The following is a 20592-nucleotide window of genomic DNA, read 5'->3' as shown; positions in this document are numbered from 1 at the left end:
AGAGGTTGTTTTTTGCCGTAGGCTTAAAATGTGTTTTAGTAGTCAAGACTTCTTGCTCTTTTTGGATCTCAATGTCTAGGAAGACCATTTCATTCTTGTCCATGTTATGGGTAAAATGAAGGTGTTGATCACAGGTGTTAAGCCAAGTGATGAATGTTGTTAGAATTTCTTGAGGGCCCTTCCAGATTGCTAGCACGTCATCAATATATCTGCGCCAGAATACAATGTTCTCCAAGTATGGATTGGTGGGTGAAAGAATGTACTTTTTCTCGAAATCAAAGACATACAGTCCTGCTATGCTAGGCGCGAAAACGCTGCCCATAGATGTGCCCCCTATTTGTAAATACAGGGACCCTTCAAACTCAAAGAAATTCCTTTTGAGGGCCAAGGTTGCACATCCAATGATGAATTCCTTTGGTGTTCTGTGTTCCCATGTGGTTTGCTCCAAGGTTTCTTTTAGAACGTTGATGGTGGCATCCTGAGGGATGTTGGTATAAAGGCTTTCTATGTCGAAGCTGACCAAGATCATGTTATCATCCATTTTGATGGTTTCCAGGAGAGTTAGGAGGCTTTTAGTGTCTTTAAGGTAGGTGGTGGTTCCTTGTACAATTGGTTTTAAGAAATAGTCACAGAATCTAGACAGCGGTTCAAGGAGTGAGCCTATACCAGATACTATAGGTCTGCCTGGTGGTGGTGTTCTGTTCTTGTGCATCTTTGGGACCACGTAGAAATATGGTATTTTTGCCTCTGTTTTGGTTAGGTAATCTGCTGCCTGTTTGGAAATGTCACCTCGGTGTTCCGCTTCTTCAACCAGATCCACAATTTCTCTTTTTAGATCGTCTGTAGGGTCATTGGTGAGGGGAAGGTAGTTTTTCCGATCTTCAAGTAATCGTTTGCATTCTTGTTGGTAGTCTGTGCAGTTCATGATTACTAGGCCTCCGCCCTTGTCAGCTGGTTTGATGATGATGGTTTCATCCCCTTTGAGATCTGATAGGGCTTTCCTCTCAGCTCTACTGATGTTTTGGTATCGCGTGGGGGTTCAGGTGGATTCAATATCATTGAATACCGCCTGTTCAAATGTATTTATTTCTACTGGAATGGTATGTGGTGGAGGGACAAAGGTGGATTTAGTTCTAAGTCCAGTTTCGTTAGGCACTTCCTCATCGTTGTCCATGTTTGTTTTTTCAAAAAAAGCTTTCAGTTTCAGTTTTCTAAAGAAAGCCGCTAGTTCGCAGTGCAGTTTGAACTTGTCTAAGTTGGCTGTGGGGACAAATCCCAGTCCTTTGTTGAGGACTTTCTTCTCAGTGTCTGTTAGGATGTGTGACGATAGGTTAGTAACTAGGTCCTCATGTTGCTGGGGCCTGCTTTGTTGGATGCGGTTTTGTTCCTGGTGTTGCTGCTCACCATCTCGGCCTCTTCCCAGTGGACGGTGTTTCCCCGTTTGTTGCGGCCTCTCCCGCGCCTGCCTCTGTTCTGAAAAGGAGGGCGGAACTGATTTGGCTGAAAAGGATACTGTTGAAAGGGGGGTTGCCATCCATACATGGGGAATTGTTGTGGTTGTTGATATGGATTATGAAAGGGGGGGTGGTTGTATTGTGGCCACTGGTAGTTTCCTTGGTATCCGCCTCTCTTCTTCTGTCGTGGTGTGCTAGTGTTGGAGCCTCCACTGCTATTGGAACTATGGGAAGTATTACTTGATGCATCAGAGTCTTGTTCCTGTGTGGTAGTCGCTTTGTAGTCCGGGTCCGAGTATGGATAGGCTTTGACAAAAGAAAACTTTTTAAGATCTTTTTGAAACTTAGAGACTTTTTGTTGTGTGAGGTTTTCTCTGTATTCATTGATCTCTTTATTTATTTCGTCTACTTTCTTTTTGTATCCTCCAGTAAGCCCCTTTTTCCTGACATGTCACGCCTCGTGACAAGCTCCATGTTATATGTTTGTATGAGTCTAGTCTGTCTTTGTATGAACATCACTGATCCTAATTAGGATATTCTCGAGCCTAAAAATTAGGGAAAACAACCATTTGGCACAGTATATTTCACGACGGTAAAAATATGAGCACTCCAGTACAGTGCACTCAAATGTACGGCATAAGCATGCTATTTCAGGCACGCACTGAGGACGCCAATTTTAAAACCTGACCTTTGATATTCCATGCTGAAGCATTTACTCTCACGATAATGAGCACGTTTCCACAACACTGGTAGACACGCTCTCTACTTATGAAGGCACTGTTTCCATTCACCACTGTGGAAAGCAAGTATAACTGCACGTATTCTGCACCCAATTTCTGCACTACGTAACAGGATAGTAACCGCTTCCTTTGCTCTTCTTCTTTCCCTAGGTTTTTATCGGCACCCTACATTTTAGGAGTGTCTTCCCAGAAGTATATTTTTTCTTTCTGGATGACCAAGGATTTAGGACAGGGTGCGTCTTTTAGGGGACCCACACCTCCCACTTCCTTGTTTTGGTCCTGAAGAATACCGGGGATTGCCCCTAATGGTAGAAACATGTTGACCAACACATAGCCGAGATACGTAGGTCGTAACTCCCCTACTACTATCTCATCGACCTTTTTAATATTGTCCAGTTACTTTTTTATTAAAATCTATACAAAAGCATTAACCAGGACAATTTTAACACTTACACTTTTTTTGTTTACAACCCACACTTCACTACCTGCTCCACTGCAACTCAGGTGTTGAAGCACACCCAAGTGACGCTAGGCCACTTGGGTGGGCCCCGATGATGAAGCAAGTCACCACTAGGTGGTGAGTGAGGGGTTTACTAACAAAGGAACAGTGCTTCCTCGTCTGGAAAAGCCTTCATCTCCTTCATCGGGTAATACTCCTCCAATTGTTCTTTTCTAATCCTTGACCAGGGAATCAGGAGTATTCCCCGTCCAGTATCTACGGACGCAACTCCTTACTCTCTATGTGTTCTTAATACCACTTTTAACTATGCAGATGACCTGCAACTTATCTTTCCTATCGACCCCTCTCCTCTTTCCTGCTCTAATTTCCAAACCACAATGCTTACCATCTATGAGTGGATGAACTTCAGCCAGCTGAAGCTCAATCCGAGCAAGACAGAGCTGGTCCTGATTGGCGGGCCCCCACATCCTTGGACTTCCAATTTCTGGCCCCCTGCCCTTGGTCCCCCTCCCTGCCCAGTTAACTCTGTGAAGAGCCTTGGTGTTACCATCTCTAGCGACCTTTCGATGCGGCCGCACATCAACGCTGTTACCTCGGCCTGCTTTTACCATCTCTGCAGAATCGGGAAGATCCGAAGGTTCCTATCACCAGAGGCTCTCACCCTTGTTATCATGGCTCTGGTCACCTCACGTTTAGACTATGCCAACTGTCTATACGTGGGGATCCCGGCATACCATCTCCAACGCCTCCAACTGGTGCAAAACCAGGCAGCCAGATTACTTTTTCAGCAGCCCAGACACCAACATGTCACCCCGTTGCTAAAAACCCTACACTGGCTCCCTGTTGCGCAACGCTGCATCTTTAAACTGGGATGCACTATTTTCAAATCTCTTTTTGCCTCTGCTCCTGTCTTCATCTCCCTCTGCCTGCACCCCTATGTCCCTTCTCGACACCTCAGATCCTCTGCTTACAATCTTTTGATCACTCCTAGGTTTAAACGCAAGAAGCACGGTGGTGCCTGTTTCTCCTTTCTTGCCCCGTCCACTTGGAATTCCCTCCCTCTCTCTATCCGGCTCAGCTCCGATTATTTTTCCTTTCGCAAATCCCTGAAAACACATCTGTTCCGCCTTGCCCATGGCTAGCTGCACCCACCCCCCTGTGTCCTTATCCACTGGTCTTTGAGCGCCAAGAAACCAATTGGTGTATGTGCGCGGTACCAAATTTTCTTAACATAACATTTAACATAACATAACGTTCAACTGGTACAAGTCTGACTTACTTCTACATAAAAGCTTTATTAATTGGTGCAGAATGTGGTGGGTATTCTTGTGGTGAAGTTACCATAACAACAATGCCCCTGAGTGTGCAGCAGTATGTAATTTGCCACTGGAGAAGTCCTAGCACCATGCCGGTGACGTCTACCTCAAGGGATGGCGGAGGGCGAATAGTCCCTTCTTTGGCGTAGACAATCTTGCCTTTTTGTATCCCGAACTGCTGTGCATTCGCGCGTAATAATATTTAAACTGTTATTAACAGCATGGCGGTGCGGTGGAATCGCGTTACAGCTCCTTTCAATCACTACAGAATGCACAGATAGAGGTCAGAAAAAAGAAAGTCAATATCTCATTTCAACTGTCAAATAAAGTGTCTGCGAAATTATCTGCTTTCCGAAAGGGCGGGAGGCTATAATTAGCCTGTTGGAAGGAAGAAAGGGAGTTGCATTAAAAGGTCAAAGACGGTGTTTTTGCTCACACCGTACCCTCTCATTAAACTCAGGGCAAAAGCTGTTTGCATCGCGCTGTCTCTGCACGAACCTCTCCCTCCCACCAGGGAAAAGGCTTAATATTGCAAGGAACTGCTTCCTCCTGTAAATCATTCGAGGACACAAACGCCTCAGCAGATTCAATGCAGGGAAGTGAGTTTTCTTCATACCCTGAATTCGGCAGCATCTCTACTGTAGGGGAAGACATGGCTTGGACGTTCGGCTGGACTGTTCCCATGAGGCACAGGGTCAGACTGATTTGCATATGGCCATGTCTGAACTGGGGTGGTGGAGTGAGCTAAAGAATGATGATGGATTTAACCCAGATCAGTTGACTGGGGGTGAGTGTTTGATTTGCTCAAACGCTCCGTCCATTATCCCCTTTGGTATCACTTTGTTCACCCTAAGTTGGGTATGCCCAGACATGGGTCCCTTGCTCACTTTGCCACTGGATTCAAGATAGCCTGGCTGATGAGAGTTATGAACCCGAAACCGGTCCCAGGATGCTTGTTTCCGGTCCAGGGAAGGCTTGGCAGTTGGACTGTTCCCATGAGGCACAGGGTAAGACTGATTTGCATATGGCCATGCCTGAACTGCGGTGGTGGAGTGAGCTAAAGAATGATGATGGTTTAAACCCATATCAGTTGACTGGGGGTGCATGTTTGATTTGCTCAAAGGGGTACATTCCAATATTCCAATACCATTATACATAAATATAGAATGGCTTTGAGTCAACCACTTCATACATGTGTGTTCAGCTTTCATTGACACTTTGCATTCCCTACCACAGCATGCACCATGGAGCAAGGGTTGGCCCATTTCACCTCTTGGCTACCTTGCATGGTCACAAACATCTAAGGGTGGATGTAAGGGAACTACAAGAAAGCTACCCTCTAGGTGAATCCCTTTTTGAGGGATAAGCAGCGGTGGCTCCTCCACTTGGCAGAGGAACGTCGCCCCCAAAAATGTCAAGAAATGAGAAAAAAACAACACTTGTTTTATTTCTCCTTTGCAGCCGAGTCTTGGGGGTGGGGCCCTGGGGGGGGACAGCAGTAAGGGGAGTGGTAGTGCACTCCCTTCATTGTGCATGATATTTTGGCCAGCCATCTCAGGCCGGACAAACCATCATGTGCAGTGAACCTCTCTCCAATCTCAGCTGCACTGTTGGGGTTGGAGAGAGCAGGCACAGGCTCTCAGTCTGTCCTGGATCGCTGATCAGGGGCGCTCAGGCCAATACACAAGCTGCTCTCATGTGAGAACAGCTTCAGGATTGGCCGCAGGACATTCTGGGTGCCTGTGCCTGAAGCAGAGGAGCACGACTCAGGACACAGCCGGCTGAAGGTAAGGGTTTTTATAAATTATTGTATTTTATTTTGACCCCCTCCCTTCACGACCCCTATGCCCCCCTCATCCCCTCGCCCGCCCGCCCTGCCACTCGTCCCCAACACAGGCTACTACTGGAGATAAGAATGCCCTCACCCACCTTTCGTGGCATGCTTCATTATCGGGATGCTACTACAAACTCTAGGTTGTAAAAATCCCAAATATGGTATTGTAAGAAATGTAACACAGGCCACATTCCTTTGTGTATGACCTGGAATATCTACTTTCTAAAAATTGACATATGGTTTTTAATGGTTTTCTATTTTACAGTGAAAAACTCATTTCATCAACATACCCACGTGAAAAGTAAAGTACATGTGTGGTGTAATATTCAACACTTTGCTCTTTTACTGACAAGTCTGAAAGAAAGACTGACAGTGAGTTGGAAATAGGGATCACATAATCCTGACTGAGGCCATCGACCCTTGGTGGTGCATGTTGTTTGGCCAAAACATGTAGACAACATCAATTTGAGAAATGGTAGGGTGATAAAGCCCAGAGACTTTCTACCAACCTTTTTTTATTTTTTATAATATATTTATTGGTATTTAATACGGTCTGGGCAACCCACAATTCAAGCATCGGAATCGATAGGGTATCCCTAAAGCAGTTTTCACCATATAACACTACAAATGAATGGATCCCTAAAACAATTTAAAAATGATTTTCTCAATCCCTGTTGATGGAAATACAGGTGTAGAAGCAGCCAAATGATGAAGCATGCCACAAACAGTGGGTGAGGGCATTCTAATCCCACATTTAGGGATTCTTTAGACGGTAGTTTCCTTTTATTTCCTTATCATCAACCATTAGATACGTGTGGTAGTGAATATTGGGAGGATGGTTGATGAATGGTTACCTTTTGCCTCCTTTTGTGTTAATTACTCTATTTTGCCTTGCGACTGATGGTGTCTAGAAATCACATGCACACTTCCACATAAAAAGAAGTGCACTTCAGTGCCAGAACTGGTGAGTCAATAATGTACTTTGCTGATTAATTTTTATCCTTCTTCTTTATCCTTTTTTATTTTTTGTCATTCTGAGTGTTTTGAACTATGTTTTTAGATTACATTAATTCCAAACTAATAATTAATTTTCTTTATGACAATATGAATCATATGGTCTTATGATGTGCATTAAAGCTGAAAAGGGTTTCTAAGCCAGTTCTAAGTACACCAGCCTTCTAAAAATGTACCACCCTATTTTACTAAAATTATATTTTATGGTTATTTTATTTTAATGTACTTTTTTATTGTTAGCATTTTGCAGCAAATGTTTTCAATATTTTTTTAGCAAACTTTGTCCATTGCACCAACGTATGAAGGTCACAACTATTGGCTTTGCCACTGACTGTTTACCCTTTGTGCCACTATAATTTCAACTTCTTGTAAAATATAATGTCAGTTCACAGTATCTACATAGTAGGTCAGATCAGACTATTATCCGATTGCAATAACTGTCAGGTGCGGTGAGTATTATTGTATTCATTATTACCTGAGTACCACCAGCAACTGTGCACTGACAATGTGACAGATGTAGAGAGTTCCAGCTATGTACATCCTCCCTGCGAAGTGCATGTACCCGCCTGATATTTCTGTGGAGAAAATGTTGAAGTAGTGTTCATTCAGATAATTAATAAAATCAGTGTCACCCACTTTGTAGGTATCCCAGTCATGTTCCGACAGGAGGGTAGATTCCCGCCCCACCAAAGGAGGTGCCCCTTGACTTTTCGGGCCAAGTGGAGGGGACAATACTTCCTTGATTTTACTGCTAAGCATGCTGATCACATCAGCGCAATGGGTATTCTCATTCGGATTATTTCTCTTATTTCGTGTTGTTGGAGCTTCAAACGCTTTGGATGGTATTTTAATCTCCCTCTGATAGTTTTGGTTACTTAATACTGCCAGAGATATGTTTCGGGATCAGGAATTCCGGGAGCGCTTTGAGGAATGCATGGAACTATAGGTAGGTTCTGTTAGCTCCGCCAGTATTCTCTGGGACTTAATACATACATATAGTCATAGTATCCCATGGAGGATATATGCAAAAACTGTACACTGACCAAATGACGAAGCGAAAGAGACAGACGTTTTTTCTGCGCACCAGAGCAATTGGCAGGTTGACGCAGACCCTCAAAACACATTCCACCGGCTGGTGCAGAATAACCTTCAAGAAACATTAAGAACCAGTGAGTCCTCAGGTGCTTGTCGGCTGACATGCACAATCATCTTTTAAAGACCAGACGAATCTTACACCTAACAATAAGGCTGTCCAACAACTCTCCTGTCCTGATGAAGACCCGTCCTATATGCGCATAAATCAGCACATCACCCAGGGTCGAAACGTCGACGTTCTATGTCATATACCAGTTCGCACAAAGCACAACTGACCAAAAGGGACAATTTAAACCTCCTTGTGAATATTGTGCTACACATTGGATACTTTGAAAAGTTTTTTTGTTTCATGTATTTATGTCTTGTCACGTATAACACTTAGTCACCAGTAACGACCTTAGCACTTTGTATATTCACAGCCTATATATTTTTATGTACATTGGAGAGCATATCTGATTCATTACAGAAACTATAAGTTTGAAAAATTGAAGAAAACTTTTGAAAAATCGAATAACCAAAAACTTGTTTATTCCTTTATTTGTGGTCAGTGTACAATTTTTGCATATATCCTCCATGGGATACTATGTCTATATGTATGTATTAAGTACTATGTTTATTTGAATCGTTTTCTCTCCGACAGAACCATTGTTGTTTGTTTAATTACCCGTCCAGGTTCTGAGGTTGACAGGGTTACCCCATTACACTTAATAGTATTCTCTGGGAAGCATACAAGGTGGTGGCGAGGGATTTTGAAGAGGCGGCAAGCGGTGTTCAACGTAAAGAAAAATTAATCCAGTGTGAGGAACTCAAGCAGGAGATACTCGCCTTGGAGCGCACAGTAACCGCGGAGTCAGGGGATGTCGGTGGGCTCAAGAACTCACGCAAACTCAAAGAACAATCCCTTCGGGACCTTGCAGAAAGCGCAGCTCAGGCTCACATGGTCGCCACACAGCGCAGAGTGTATGATCTGGGTGATAAAGCCCACAAACTGATTACATGGTTGGAACGGAGGGACAGGAGTCGCAACTGGGTTTCCGAGATTTGGTCCGCAGTGGGGACATAGGGTAGTACCGGGCCAGCCCTGAAGGACATTTTTGCCAAGTATTACGAAAACCTTTACCAGTCTCAATCCACATTGGGGGGAGTCAGACTGTACTGAATTCCTATGTGACATTTCTCTACCAGCTCTCGGGCCGGAGGAAAGGGAGGCGCTCGATTCTGACTTCCATTTGGAAGAAGTGGAAAATGGCATGAGAGACTTGCAATCTGGGAAAGCAGCAGGCCCGAATTTGGCTCCCCACTGAGTTGTTTAAATGTGTGACAAGCAAGCTGGCCCCTTACATGTTCAACATGTTTAGGGAAGCGTCCGAAGTGGTACAACTCCCAGAAGACACGAGAATGGCGACAATAGTAGTACTCCTTAAGAAGGGCAAAGCGCATGACCTCTGTAGCTCCTATAGACCTATCTCCCTAGTAAATTTTGAATCCAAGGCTCTAGCCAAGATTATCGCAAACCAGTTGGGCCCAGGCATACAATCTTTGATTCACCCAGACCAATCTGGCTTTATGTCTCCTAGGAACAGGAGGTTCAATTTGAGATGCTTGTATGGAGTCATGTACATGGCTCAAAGGCAGCCAGATGTCCCAGCCGCTCTCTTAGACGCGAGGATTGCGTCAGACAGCATCGAATGGTCATACCTTTTTGCTGCACTGGAGAAGGTGGCCAAGGCCCGCAGTTGCAAAAGTGGATCAGGTTGGTATGCACTGCCCGATGGCCCGAGTTCGGGTTAACAGGGTCGTCTCCAGAGCCTTTGCGTTGTACAGGGGGATGCGCCAGGGGTGTCTTCTGTCCCCGATGTTATTCGCGCTGGAGCTGGAACCATTAGCAGTGTGGATCAGGAGAGACCCGGTAATGAGGTACATCGATCTAGAAGGGGCTGGGAGGAGCTCCGTTCACTGTATGCGGATGATATCCTTCTCTACGCACATCAGCCGACAAACATTTCATAGGCTCCTTCATATAATCCGGTCTTTTAGTTCCTACTCTGGCTATCGTATCAACTAGGACAAGTCATTGTTTTTTTTCTCTAGCCCGTAACCCTCCAGTTCTGATGTTGGCATCCTCGGAGATGGTGCTGCAGGATAAGTTTAAGTACTTGCGCATCTGGATAACGAAGACTGAGGCAGAGTTTACATGACTGAATCTACAGGTGCAGCTTACTAGGTTGCGAGATAATGTGATGCACTGGAGGGGGCTCTCGATCTCCCTTATGGGAAGGGCAGTCCTCTTCAAGATGATGGCCCTCCCGTGTTTACTTTACGCCCTCCAAAACACTCCTTATCGCATTCAGGACTCATTCTTTCAAACAATCAAGTCCGAGTTACGCGATTCGTTATGGGGGTGCAGTCCCAGGATTGTGCCCAGGAGGCTACAGAATGGATGTACGAAGGGGGCTGGCAGTCCCAGATATTAGGAAATACTACTGGGCCTCTCATCTTATTATTGTCAATGGCTGGGGTTTTTCCCTACTTGAGGAACCAGCCTACAAGGTGGACAGACTGATCTTGGGCGAGCTTAGTCGCCTGGGATAACTGTACCGCAGAGGTAGGGGCTCTGTACATCTGCCACCACACACTAAGACGGTCATCGACATTTGGTATAAAGAAACTAAAATGACGGGACAAGAGTGGAAGCTCATTGAACAGACCCTACTTTGGGAGAGTGACTTTCTGAAAGAAGTGCAAAGACTGCAGGGTTTCCGGTAGTGGAGCCTTATAGGTATTGACGTGCTCGGGGACGTCTGGAACGGTGGTAAAATGGTGACTTTCAATAGTATGCGTTAGGGCTTCCCAATGGGGGAAAGTGAATTTCTTAGATACTTGCGTTCGGCACTCCATTGCCATTTGAAAGAGGGGACTGTGCTTCCTGAATATTCCCCGCTGGAGGATAGGCTCCTCTTGGATCCCATGACTGACTTACAAAATATTGGTAAACAACATCCCGGACTGCCTGGGTTCCTTGCGGGAGGCCTGGGAAACAGATGTGGGTCTTTTGGAGGATGATGATTGGGCGGAGGCCCTCCAGTGTCCCAGGGGAATGGCCATCAGAGCACACTTGAGACTTGTCCAACTTCGCATCCTTCACAGGTCGTATGCCTTGAGAATGGTGCAGATCCATATTAAGGGCGGGGGTACCGAGTTATATGCCAGGGGATGTGCCCCAAAATTCAGAAGTACGGGAAGGGCTTCACCCTTGTAATGGAGGCAGTAGTGGGTGAGCAGGTTCCGCTAGAGTCTAGATGACATATCCCCTGCATCACAGGAGAGATCACATGGCCACAGTGGGCCAAGTTGTGGCTACTTTAGCTGAGGTGGTTGCTAAGAGGAACATCGCACGTGCATGGGGCGACGGAACATCCAAATGTAGCTGTATGGCTTTGCGATATGGACCGGTATCACAATGCGGAGCAGGTGGTTTATCAAAGTCGTGGATGCCCTCGCAAATGTGAGAAAATATGGGAGCCTTGGACATTATATTGAGGTCTGCGATGGGACTCATGAGGAGCGTGAAATGGGCTTTCCTGGGAGTGTTCAGTGATGTATTCCATTGAATGGTGTGCGGAATTGCATGAACCATAATTGTGTATTGCACGTTCGAATTCCTGGTAATTGCCATGTCTTCTGCATGCATTGTATGTGTATATTGAGACTTGCTTGTATCTGAAGCTTTTTCTTTGATTTAATAAAAATAAATAAAAAAAATACTACCAGAGATTAGCAGTATTCTCACAAGGAGCTGCTTTAAAGTACAATGGGCTAATATTTGTTTTGGGTTTTGGTGCTGGATTCATAATAATACTTGTATCTATCTGTGCGGTTCTCAACTGCATTTATGCAAGCTATAATTATACATTTTGGAGATGGGGTTAGTGAGAAGAACAGGTTTTTTCCCGCCTTTTGGTGTTTTTGACCCTCCCAGCAGACTGCCCCTGCTACATGTGGTCTTACACTTTTTTTAAATTTACGTTCCTTACGTGCAGTAATTGTTTGAAGGGGGTCTGCCTCAAACTTGTGTATCAGCACAGCACCCGCTTCATGGACACCGCGCTTCCTTTACATTGACATTGAGCACTTTAAGGATGGCACACTGCGATGCTGCACTGTATCTTTAAGCATGTTTAATGTATTTTTTTACTTATTTAAATCATTTACTTTTGATATCACCACAGAGATTCTTTCAAGTCCTGAATCACACATCAATGGATGTGTTGCTTGGAAGTCATTCCTCTAATCCGAACTTCCGCACAGTATGTTTGTGTAGCACTAGGCACCAACTGGGACAGAAATTGTAAATATTCTACCACGGGCAAATGAGCAGCTAAGGACCTCCTCCCAGGTTTTTTGAGGTGAGGCAAACAATAGGAGAATGGTGCTGGCCCTGTTCTTTTAGTACTCCTTCCAGTATCCCGCACCAACCCGCACCCAGTTTCATCTCGCTCCACCACCCTCATGTCAGTTTCTTTGTGCCTTAATTATAAGTGAGCTGCACTGAACGTGCAAACAATTTCGATGGTCCAGTACCACAGAGCACAGCCTTTACAAAAGTGCTATTCCATGTCATGTTAAACGGCTAACTGTGTATTCAGCAGCAGCTGGCTTAATTTCTAAAAGGAGTAAATTCGAGCATGCATCTAAATGACGGCCCCCGGCCCCCGCGGGAAGTGAAGGTCGCAGCCCAGTCTTCCCCCGGGGCTATTCGTTCAAGGCCGGAAGGGCAAGGTGTGGGAGGGATTTAGAGTATTGGGGAGGGGGGGAGGTTAGGAGTGTATATAAGGTGTCAGGAGAGGAGGATCCAGCTTCTTCCTGACACCTTAGCACCACCGGAGGGGTTTGGAGATAGAAGTTTGTGCACGTTAGTCAGGCCAGTGGGAGGGTTTTTTGTGTGGTGAGACATGCGCCGAGGGGCCACGGGGATGTGGTACGAGCTTACTGCGACACTTTAGGTGGCTATGGCGGGTACAGCGGGCATGCTTGCTTTCAGCTGGGCTAGTCTCCTGAGGCCAGGTGGGTGGGGAGGCAATTAGGACTTTTGAGTCTACTTTTGAGTCTCTCGGGAGCTGGGGGATGAGTGTTTTGCGTGGGTTTCGAGGGCAGGTGGTTGATAAGTGTGAGTGTGGTTGGGGGGCTGGGGACCAGTTCTCAGCAGCAGGGTCTGGCTGGCGGAGGCTGCTGATGAGGTGATCGTGGCAGCTAGTGCCCCCCCTAGGCTGAATCTCCCACGAGTATCTGGGGGCTCTTATGAGCCGAGGTGGGACACACTGAGGCTGATTGGGTCCCTGCCAGAAAATTGCCTTCACAGTGCGCGCGGGGTTTCTGCGTTGTCTCTGGGGTATGGGCCAGCAAGGGTGGGAGTCACTGAGCCAGCTTATTGGGAGGAGGGGGATCAGTACGCTCCTGTCGGCGGTGGGGGCGGGGTGTATTTTCCGTGCCTGCAGAGCGCTGGTCATAGCGGTAGGGTCCATGTGGTGGGCACCTGCGTGCCTGGCGAGTATTGAGCCCCGGCGGGAGACCACGCCATGGGGCTCCCCCCAGGGAGGCGTGGCAGGTTCGGGCATGGGCGGCCTGGCTATGGTGCGGGCTGCTGTACATTGGTGCTCGCGAATGTGAGCATTCACCTTAGTCATGTTCTGGTGTTTCACTCCCTCGCTTGTAGTGTCCTGCGGGACACGGTCTAGTTGTTTTAAGAGATGTAACCCACACTCTACACCCACCCACCACTGGCGTCACGAGTCACGTGACCCAGTTAATAAAGGGGGCCGGGCGCTCGTGCTCGAGGCTAGTTTAGTAACCCACTACCCTGTGTCCGTGTCTCCATGAGCACCGTAATGTTGGGCCTAGGGCCCAACACCACATTGGCGACGAGGCGGGTCCTTCCCGCGCGTGTAGCCGCTGCCTGTCAGTGGAGGAATAAGGGGGTGAGGGCTGCCGCCTAGAGGGCACCCCCCCTGGAAATCGACGCCGAGAGGCCCGCGGGGCTGGTGCTAAGCCCCGGGCCAACAGGTTAACGAGGAAGTGACCGGGAGCTCTCCCCGCACCTCTCAAGCCCTGCCGGGGCCGCCCTGGCGAAATAAGGGCCCCGGACAGCAGCGCCAACCGACCGGAGCCCACCCGGGTCGGCCGTGAGTGACCCCCACCGCATGGAGGAAGACAGAGCCCCGCAGCGCGACCCGAGGCAACCAGGAGCCCACCTTGTACCTCGAGTACCTGTGCGCAGCCGCCCCAGCGAGGAAGTGCCCAAGGGGTGAAGAGCGGACCGACCGGTGCCCACCCGCATCGGCCGCGATGGAGGAAAACCCCGGCACTGAGGAGTGCAAGCCGAGCGGAGCCCACCCGCATCGGCCACAACTGACTGCCCCCACCGGAGGTGACGGGGTGTTTTCCCACACCTCCTGTGCTCAGCGCATGCCCCCGGCGTGGGGCGAAGAAGGAATCAAAGCGGAGCCCACCCGCGACAGTCGCGATGCCAGCCAGACCCAGGGTGAGCCCGTGAGCTGCCCGAAAAGCCAGGGTGTGAGCGGAGGTCCGCAGGAGCTCGCCCCGCCTCAGCGACCAACACGACTAACAAGGAGAACGAGGGGCGGGAGCGGAGTAGCTAACCACCTCCCGACCCCCCATCTGCCAAAATGTATGCTGCCCCGAAGCGGAGCCCACCCGCAATGCCAAGGACACCCCTCCCCCGCCGCACAGCGTAAGGTAGGCGAGGGTACACAACACGAGGGCAGAAAATAGAAATCGGCGCCCGCGGCTGATCGGAGCGGCGCCAGCCCCCCCCCCTTTTTGTGCAGCCAGAGAGAAATGAGGTCTGCTGTGGGGGCGGGGGACCACAGTGTCAACAGCTAGCCACCGCAACACACCCAAGCATTGAGCACTATTCGTGCATCAAGCCCTGCAGAGGGAGAAGTGACTCACCAGGCAACCACAAAGCCTGCATCCAGGAGGCAGCACCTCCCACAATCTTGCCCGTAGCACCCAGCACACCAGTAGAGCCTGAGCGGCTGCAGCACCACCTGCACCCATGTAGCTCACGGCAGAGCACCAGCAAAACAAAGGAAGAAACAACACGGGGAGAAAGTCAAGCAGCAAAGGAAGCTACTGCTGAGCTAAAGCCTAATCCTACACTATCCTATGCCATCTAGTGGTCACCGGGCGGTACTGTGCCTAAAGGAGCAAACAAGCCTGCGGCATACCAAGCAGACTCCCAACAGAGGACCGGATGCGAAGCGCCTTTTGACCAAGGCAAGTGCACAGCAACACAGAGACTGTACAGCCTGCCGCAGCCAGCAGGACACTGCCACACCTGCAGCGCACCAAGTCGCCACCCCGCCCTTAAGGAGAAAGAGGGACGGCGCGCGAATGCGCCAGAAGCACAAAGAACACGCCAGTGGTGGGTGGGTGTAGAGTGTGGGTTACATCTCTTAAAACAACTAGACCGTGTCCCGCAGGACACTACATCGCTCTACTTTACTAGTACTTGTTTATATGAATCCTCATCAAAGATTGCATGCGCACTTCAGGCGCTGTGGTAGGTTTTGTGAGTGCTTGAATTTAGCTTTGTCACAGTGGAGGGCGCACTCCTGTGGTGTTCCTTAAAGCGGGAAATAAAGCTTCTCCAATTTCCTGTGCGGCCTTTATTGTGGCGTATTTTTCCACCGGCCCCGGTGGCTGGGGGGGCCCATTTGGGGCAATCTGTGTTGTGGAGGGTGAGGGTGAGGCTGTAGGAGGGCAACATTAGGGTTTTTTGTGCAGGGTGGTGAAAGGGGGCCCCAGGGGGGCCAGGCAGGGCCCGCAGCGGGCATCAGGTGTCCGTGCAGGGGGGTCCTCTCCCTCTGCCAGCACAGTATTCCAGGGGACTGGGATTAAGGGGGGTTCGCAGGGGGTCGGTAGCGGCTACACGGTCCCCGGGGCAGGAGTAGGGACTGCCAGCACTGCATGAGACCCAGTGGCGCTTGGGACTCTCCGGGTCGGAGCGACCACGGGGGGGAACCAGGACCGGCAGTGATACCAGCAGAACATGGGGCATCGCCAGTGGGGCCCACGACGGTCCAGAGGCGCTGGCCGGAAGCAGTAGGGGGGTCTGCAGTGGCCTTCCCTCCAACGGGGGTTTGTGCAGCGCACACTACAATGTGATTACTGCAATTTGTGAAGGATTGTTTGTGTGTTGAGAGGAGAATGATTAGGGAGTGTGGAGTGGTGTGACGGGATGAGAGTGTTGGTGGGATGATTGAGGAAGGGAGAGGACAGCTGCGGCTGACTGGGGTTGTCGGGGTGGGGGAGTGAGGTATCAAGACTGTTTTAGTTTTGCAAGAGGCGGGTCGGCCTCAGACGGTGGACAAGGAGCAGAAGGGCACGGCTGCGCCGGTCAGGAGGTGGAGGTCCAGGACAGACTTTCAGGTAACGGATTAGGGCTGGGGGCACAGGAATGAGGGGACCCCGTCTGGGGTGTGTGAAGGGTTTTGCATGGGATTGGGGCACAGAGGCAGGTGCAGTGGCAGCATCCTGCTTTAAATGAAATGGGAGCCTAGCGAATTGGTGGGGATGGGTCCAAATGGACAATGTGGTACCACACGCAAAGAAGGGTTGACCAACGGGTCACATTTTGCTGTCGGCCTGGTTGGATAAGAGTGTCAAATGGGCCAGGGGTGCTAGTTAACATGAAATAGGTCATTGGTCTCCACTGTTGGGCCCACATGGTACAGGGTGTGGGGCAGGGCATTTGCCCTGCGGATATGCCATGGTTGGCAGCTGAGCGGCAGGAAGAATGGGGGGTTTTACATGGAGGAGCAAGGTGGGAGGAGGGCTAAGGTGCGCCCTGACTTGTCTGCACCGGAAGGGGCATCACTTCATTCCTCAGTCTCTCCGACAATCAAGTGTATACTAGCAACATTATTGGATTCCAGAGGGATCACATAATCTGGGGCGGGGGACTTACGAGGCGTCCATACCTTGGAGGTCAAACGGTCGACGGGGGATGGGTAGGGGGTAGTTTGGGTCAGGAGGCTTTACACAGTTCGTTAAGAGACCATGGGCTTATGGCACCCGATGTACACAGATAGGAACCGGTAGTACAACACAGAATGGAGAGTTTTTCATTAGTAGGTTGGGGGGACAAATGGTTCATGAGGTTGGGTGAGGCAGGCAATCCGAAGGCCATGGCGAGGGGGACGGATTATGGGGGAACGAGGTCAATGACAGGTGTGGGTGGTCCGGTTGATCGGCCATCGAAAGGGTGAAATTGGGCAGGTTCATTGGAAAAGGGGACAAGGACTTGCCTGGGGGCTGGGCAGGTATGGGGACTCTTTGACGGACGATTTTTCGCACACTAGGTGGGAGCTGTCCATTGGAGCTGTGGGCGCTGGGGGTCGTGGGGACCTGCGCACAAGCATGGTGCAGTAGAGTGGGGGGAGATATAAAGCGTGTGACCTGGATGGGGGTCAGAGGAGTGTGGGGACCTGGTTGAACACTGGGTAACATAATCTGTGAAGGAACCCATGAGGTAGGGGTTGGGATGTGCCAATGCTGGAGTGACATATGCAAGGCGGAAAGGGCCTGGTGCGCGAGAAATGATGGGGGCACAGGGCGGTGTGTCTTTGACAGTGGTAACTCAGAAGGAGTTACTCACAGGGTATGGTAGAGGTCATCACTGGGGGACATAGGGCCGATGCATAGGCATGGCTAGGGCGTGCCTGTGGTTTTTGTGGATTTATGATGTTAGCAAGCACACTTTTACCACGCATACCATTACCACGCATTTTTTACAACGCGATACCTTTACAACGCATAGTGCTTCGGGCGCTGGTAGTGTGAATAGTTTAATTTACTATTCCAACACCAGTCCCCTTGGACACTAGGGAAGGTTATTGGATAGTAAATTAACCTATTTACTATCCATTCCCTATGTCAGATCGCCCCAAAGCGCTATGCGTTGTAATGGCATGCGTTGTAAAAGATGCGTGGTAATGGTAGTGCGTTGTAAAAAATGAGTGCTAAAGGTTGTATACCGGTTTTTGTTGTAGAGGGGTTTCTTTCTTTAATTGATGCACAAAGTTTTATTCAAGCAATAGTGGGCCCCATGGGTGTCAAACAGCGTTACAGGTCCGCAGGGCGGGAAACAATTGCTTTCCATCAAAAGACACGGGGAGGCGTAAAGATCTATGCAAAGATTGGAGATCTATTGAACACGTGACGGGGAGTAGGTCACAGGGTTGACAGTCGGATAAACAGCATCTTTGAGGACCAAGGTGAGAGGGGAGTCCATTAGGTTTGTTGACACTGAGGTTGGTTGACTTGGTCGGTGATGTGTTGTGTGAGGAGCTGGATTTCAGGTCTTTGTTGAAGCAAGAGAAGGAAGGATTGCATCTGAGTTCAATGGGGAGTGCATTCTGCATCTTTGGGACCATTACCGTAGGAGGAGTGACATTGGGTCGGTCTTTCATTTCAGTTTCGGGGGAATGAGGCAAAGGGGGTAAGTGCGCTCAGATTTCTGGTTTACCGTTTTTTCTGTTTTTGTACTAGTTCATGGTCTGGCAGTTGGGGGGAGATTGGACCGGGGAGATCTGGTTTGGTGTGGGGCAGTGAGTCAGAGTGCAAAGGGGGCCTGGAAACTAGCAGGGGAGGAGGTTGGGTTGTCTGAAGGTAAATGGGTGAGCAACAGGATTCTGTAACCAGGCAATGTGCGGGAACGGTTCGAGGATGTAGAGGGGGACTGCACATGGTGGGGAGGTTTAAAAGCACAAGGACACTGGTATTTTGCCGGAGGTCAGGTTAAACATGGGTGTTTTGGGGCAGGAACCTGGAAGACAGGACGATATGGTTGGGACGATGCATAGGTACAGGGTCATGGGCCGGGATGAAAGGGTTGTTTAGTGCACCTGGTAGGTGGGGGTGGTACATGGGCGAGAGTTTATTGGTGGGGCATACCGTGGTCCGTGGTCGGCGCAGTTGAAGCGCCTGTGATGACAAGGTTTTGTTCTTGGGGACAAGGGCGATTTGGGGGTGAATGAGTTGTTCTTCTGGACGCAGCGGACAGGTGCAATGGAGGGTGGGGTCAGTGAAAGCGGGGTCGCAAAGGGAGACTAGGGGAAGGGGGAGGTAATTCTTGCAGGACTAATCATTCTTTTTCTACTAATGGAAATGGGGTAGATCGGGCTCCAGGGCAGGCGCCTGGTTGGGAGGCCATTCTTCCGGCCATTGGACAGCAAAGGACAACTACAAGGTGTAAGGATGTCACTGGGCGGGGAACACAGTCATCGGGCTGTGAGATGATGGGGGAAATAGTGGAATGAAAAGGGGGTAGTTGTGGCCAGTACTGCTGGCATTGAAACAAGAACAAGAAGTTGTCATGATATGAGGATAAATGTGGGAGAAAAGGAGTATTCTGGTATGTTTCCTGTTTGGCTTTACACTATGGGACATGGATGGGGAGATGGTCCACTGAAATGGAACATGGGGGCAGTTTTGGTCAAATGAATGATTGTGCCTTGCAAACATGGGGAGGGGGGTGCTATCGAACTGACTGGCCAGGTAATGGCCCGTTGATGATGAGATTGTTTCAGAATGAAACAGGTGTTTGTTTAAAAAAGGGACACCTTTTTCCAGATGAGGGTTGGCCCGGATGTTCTTTCCTCACACAGGACCCAGGTTGGCGGTGGATGGTTGTTCATCGCGATTGGGGGGTCACCTTTCACGGACAAGGATTGGCCAGACAATGTTACTTGTTGACAGGGATGCAGGTACAGGCGGTGAATGGTCGTTCACTGCAAGGGGGGTACCTTTCATGGGCAAGGATTAGCATGAAAGTGTTACTGGTTTACACAAGATGCAGGCCCAGGTGGTGTATGGTCGTTCACCACGAATGGGGCATCTTTTACGGACAAGGTTTGGCCCGGAAATGTTAATTGTTACACGGGAGGCACGTTGATGTGGTGGATGGTCGTCCACCGGGAGCCGCAGTGTGGGGAAGCGTTTGGGTACAGGAATTGGAGGAGCAAATGGTCCTGCGGATGTTTGGCACCTTTCGCATCCAACGACTGTCTGCAATGATAGTAATCTTATACAGGACGCAGGTTTAGGTGCTGGATTGATCATCCACCGGGTGCCACAGGGTCGGCTGATGGGAGGCGAAAGGTGCTCAGGAACTGGGAGGGGGGGCAGAGAACTGCCCTACGGGGGTACCCTGGTTCGTGGTACTTTGGAGGGGTGGTGAGTCACATACGGGCGGATCCACCCCTCGGGGGGGAGAACGGTATACGGGTGACTGATAGCGGGGGGCAGGAGGCAATGACGGAAATTCAACAGAGGATGCTTGGAGAGCAAGTGAAGGTGAGAATGGGGAGAGGAAGGAGGTCACTGAGTGAATGGGGAAGAGTTAAACAGGTGAGATGGTTTTGAGAAGGATGAATGGAGAATGAGTCGGTATGGGATGGGAAAAGTATATTTCTTGCATTTATGTGCTGTTTAATAAAGTCTTGATGGTTGCAAACTTGTCCTAATAAAATGGCCTTTCACGCTCCATGTAACAGCGTGGAGTGTAGTTATTGCACGATTTAAATCCGGCATTCCAAGATATCCACTGCTAACAATGATGACACACCTCTCTGTGCCCAGGTCCTTCTGGGGATCT

The sequence above is a fragment of the Lissotriton vulgaris genome, chromosome 7, assembly GCF_964263255.1.
Source record: "Lissotriton vulgaris chromosome 7, aLisVul1.2, whole genome shotgun sequence".
Classification (NCBI taxonomy): Eukaryota; Metazoa; Chordata; class Amphibia; order Caudata; family Salamandridae; genus Lissotriton; species Lissotriton vulgaris.
This window is presented reverse-complemented; position numbering follows the sequence as displayed.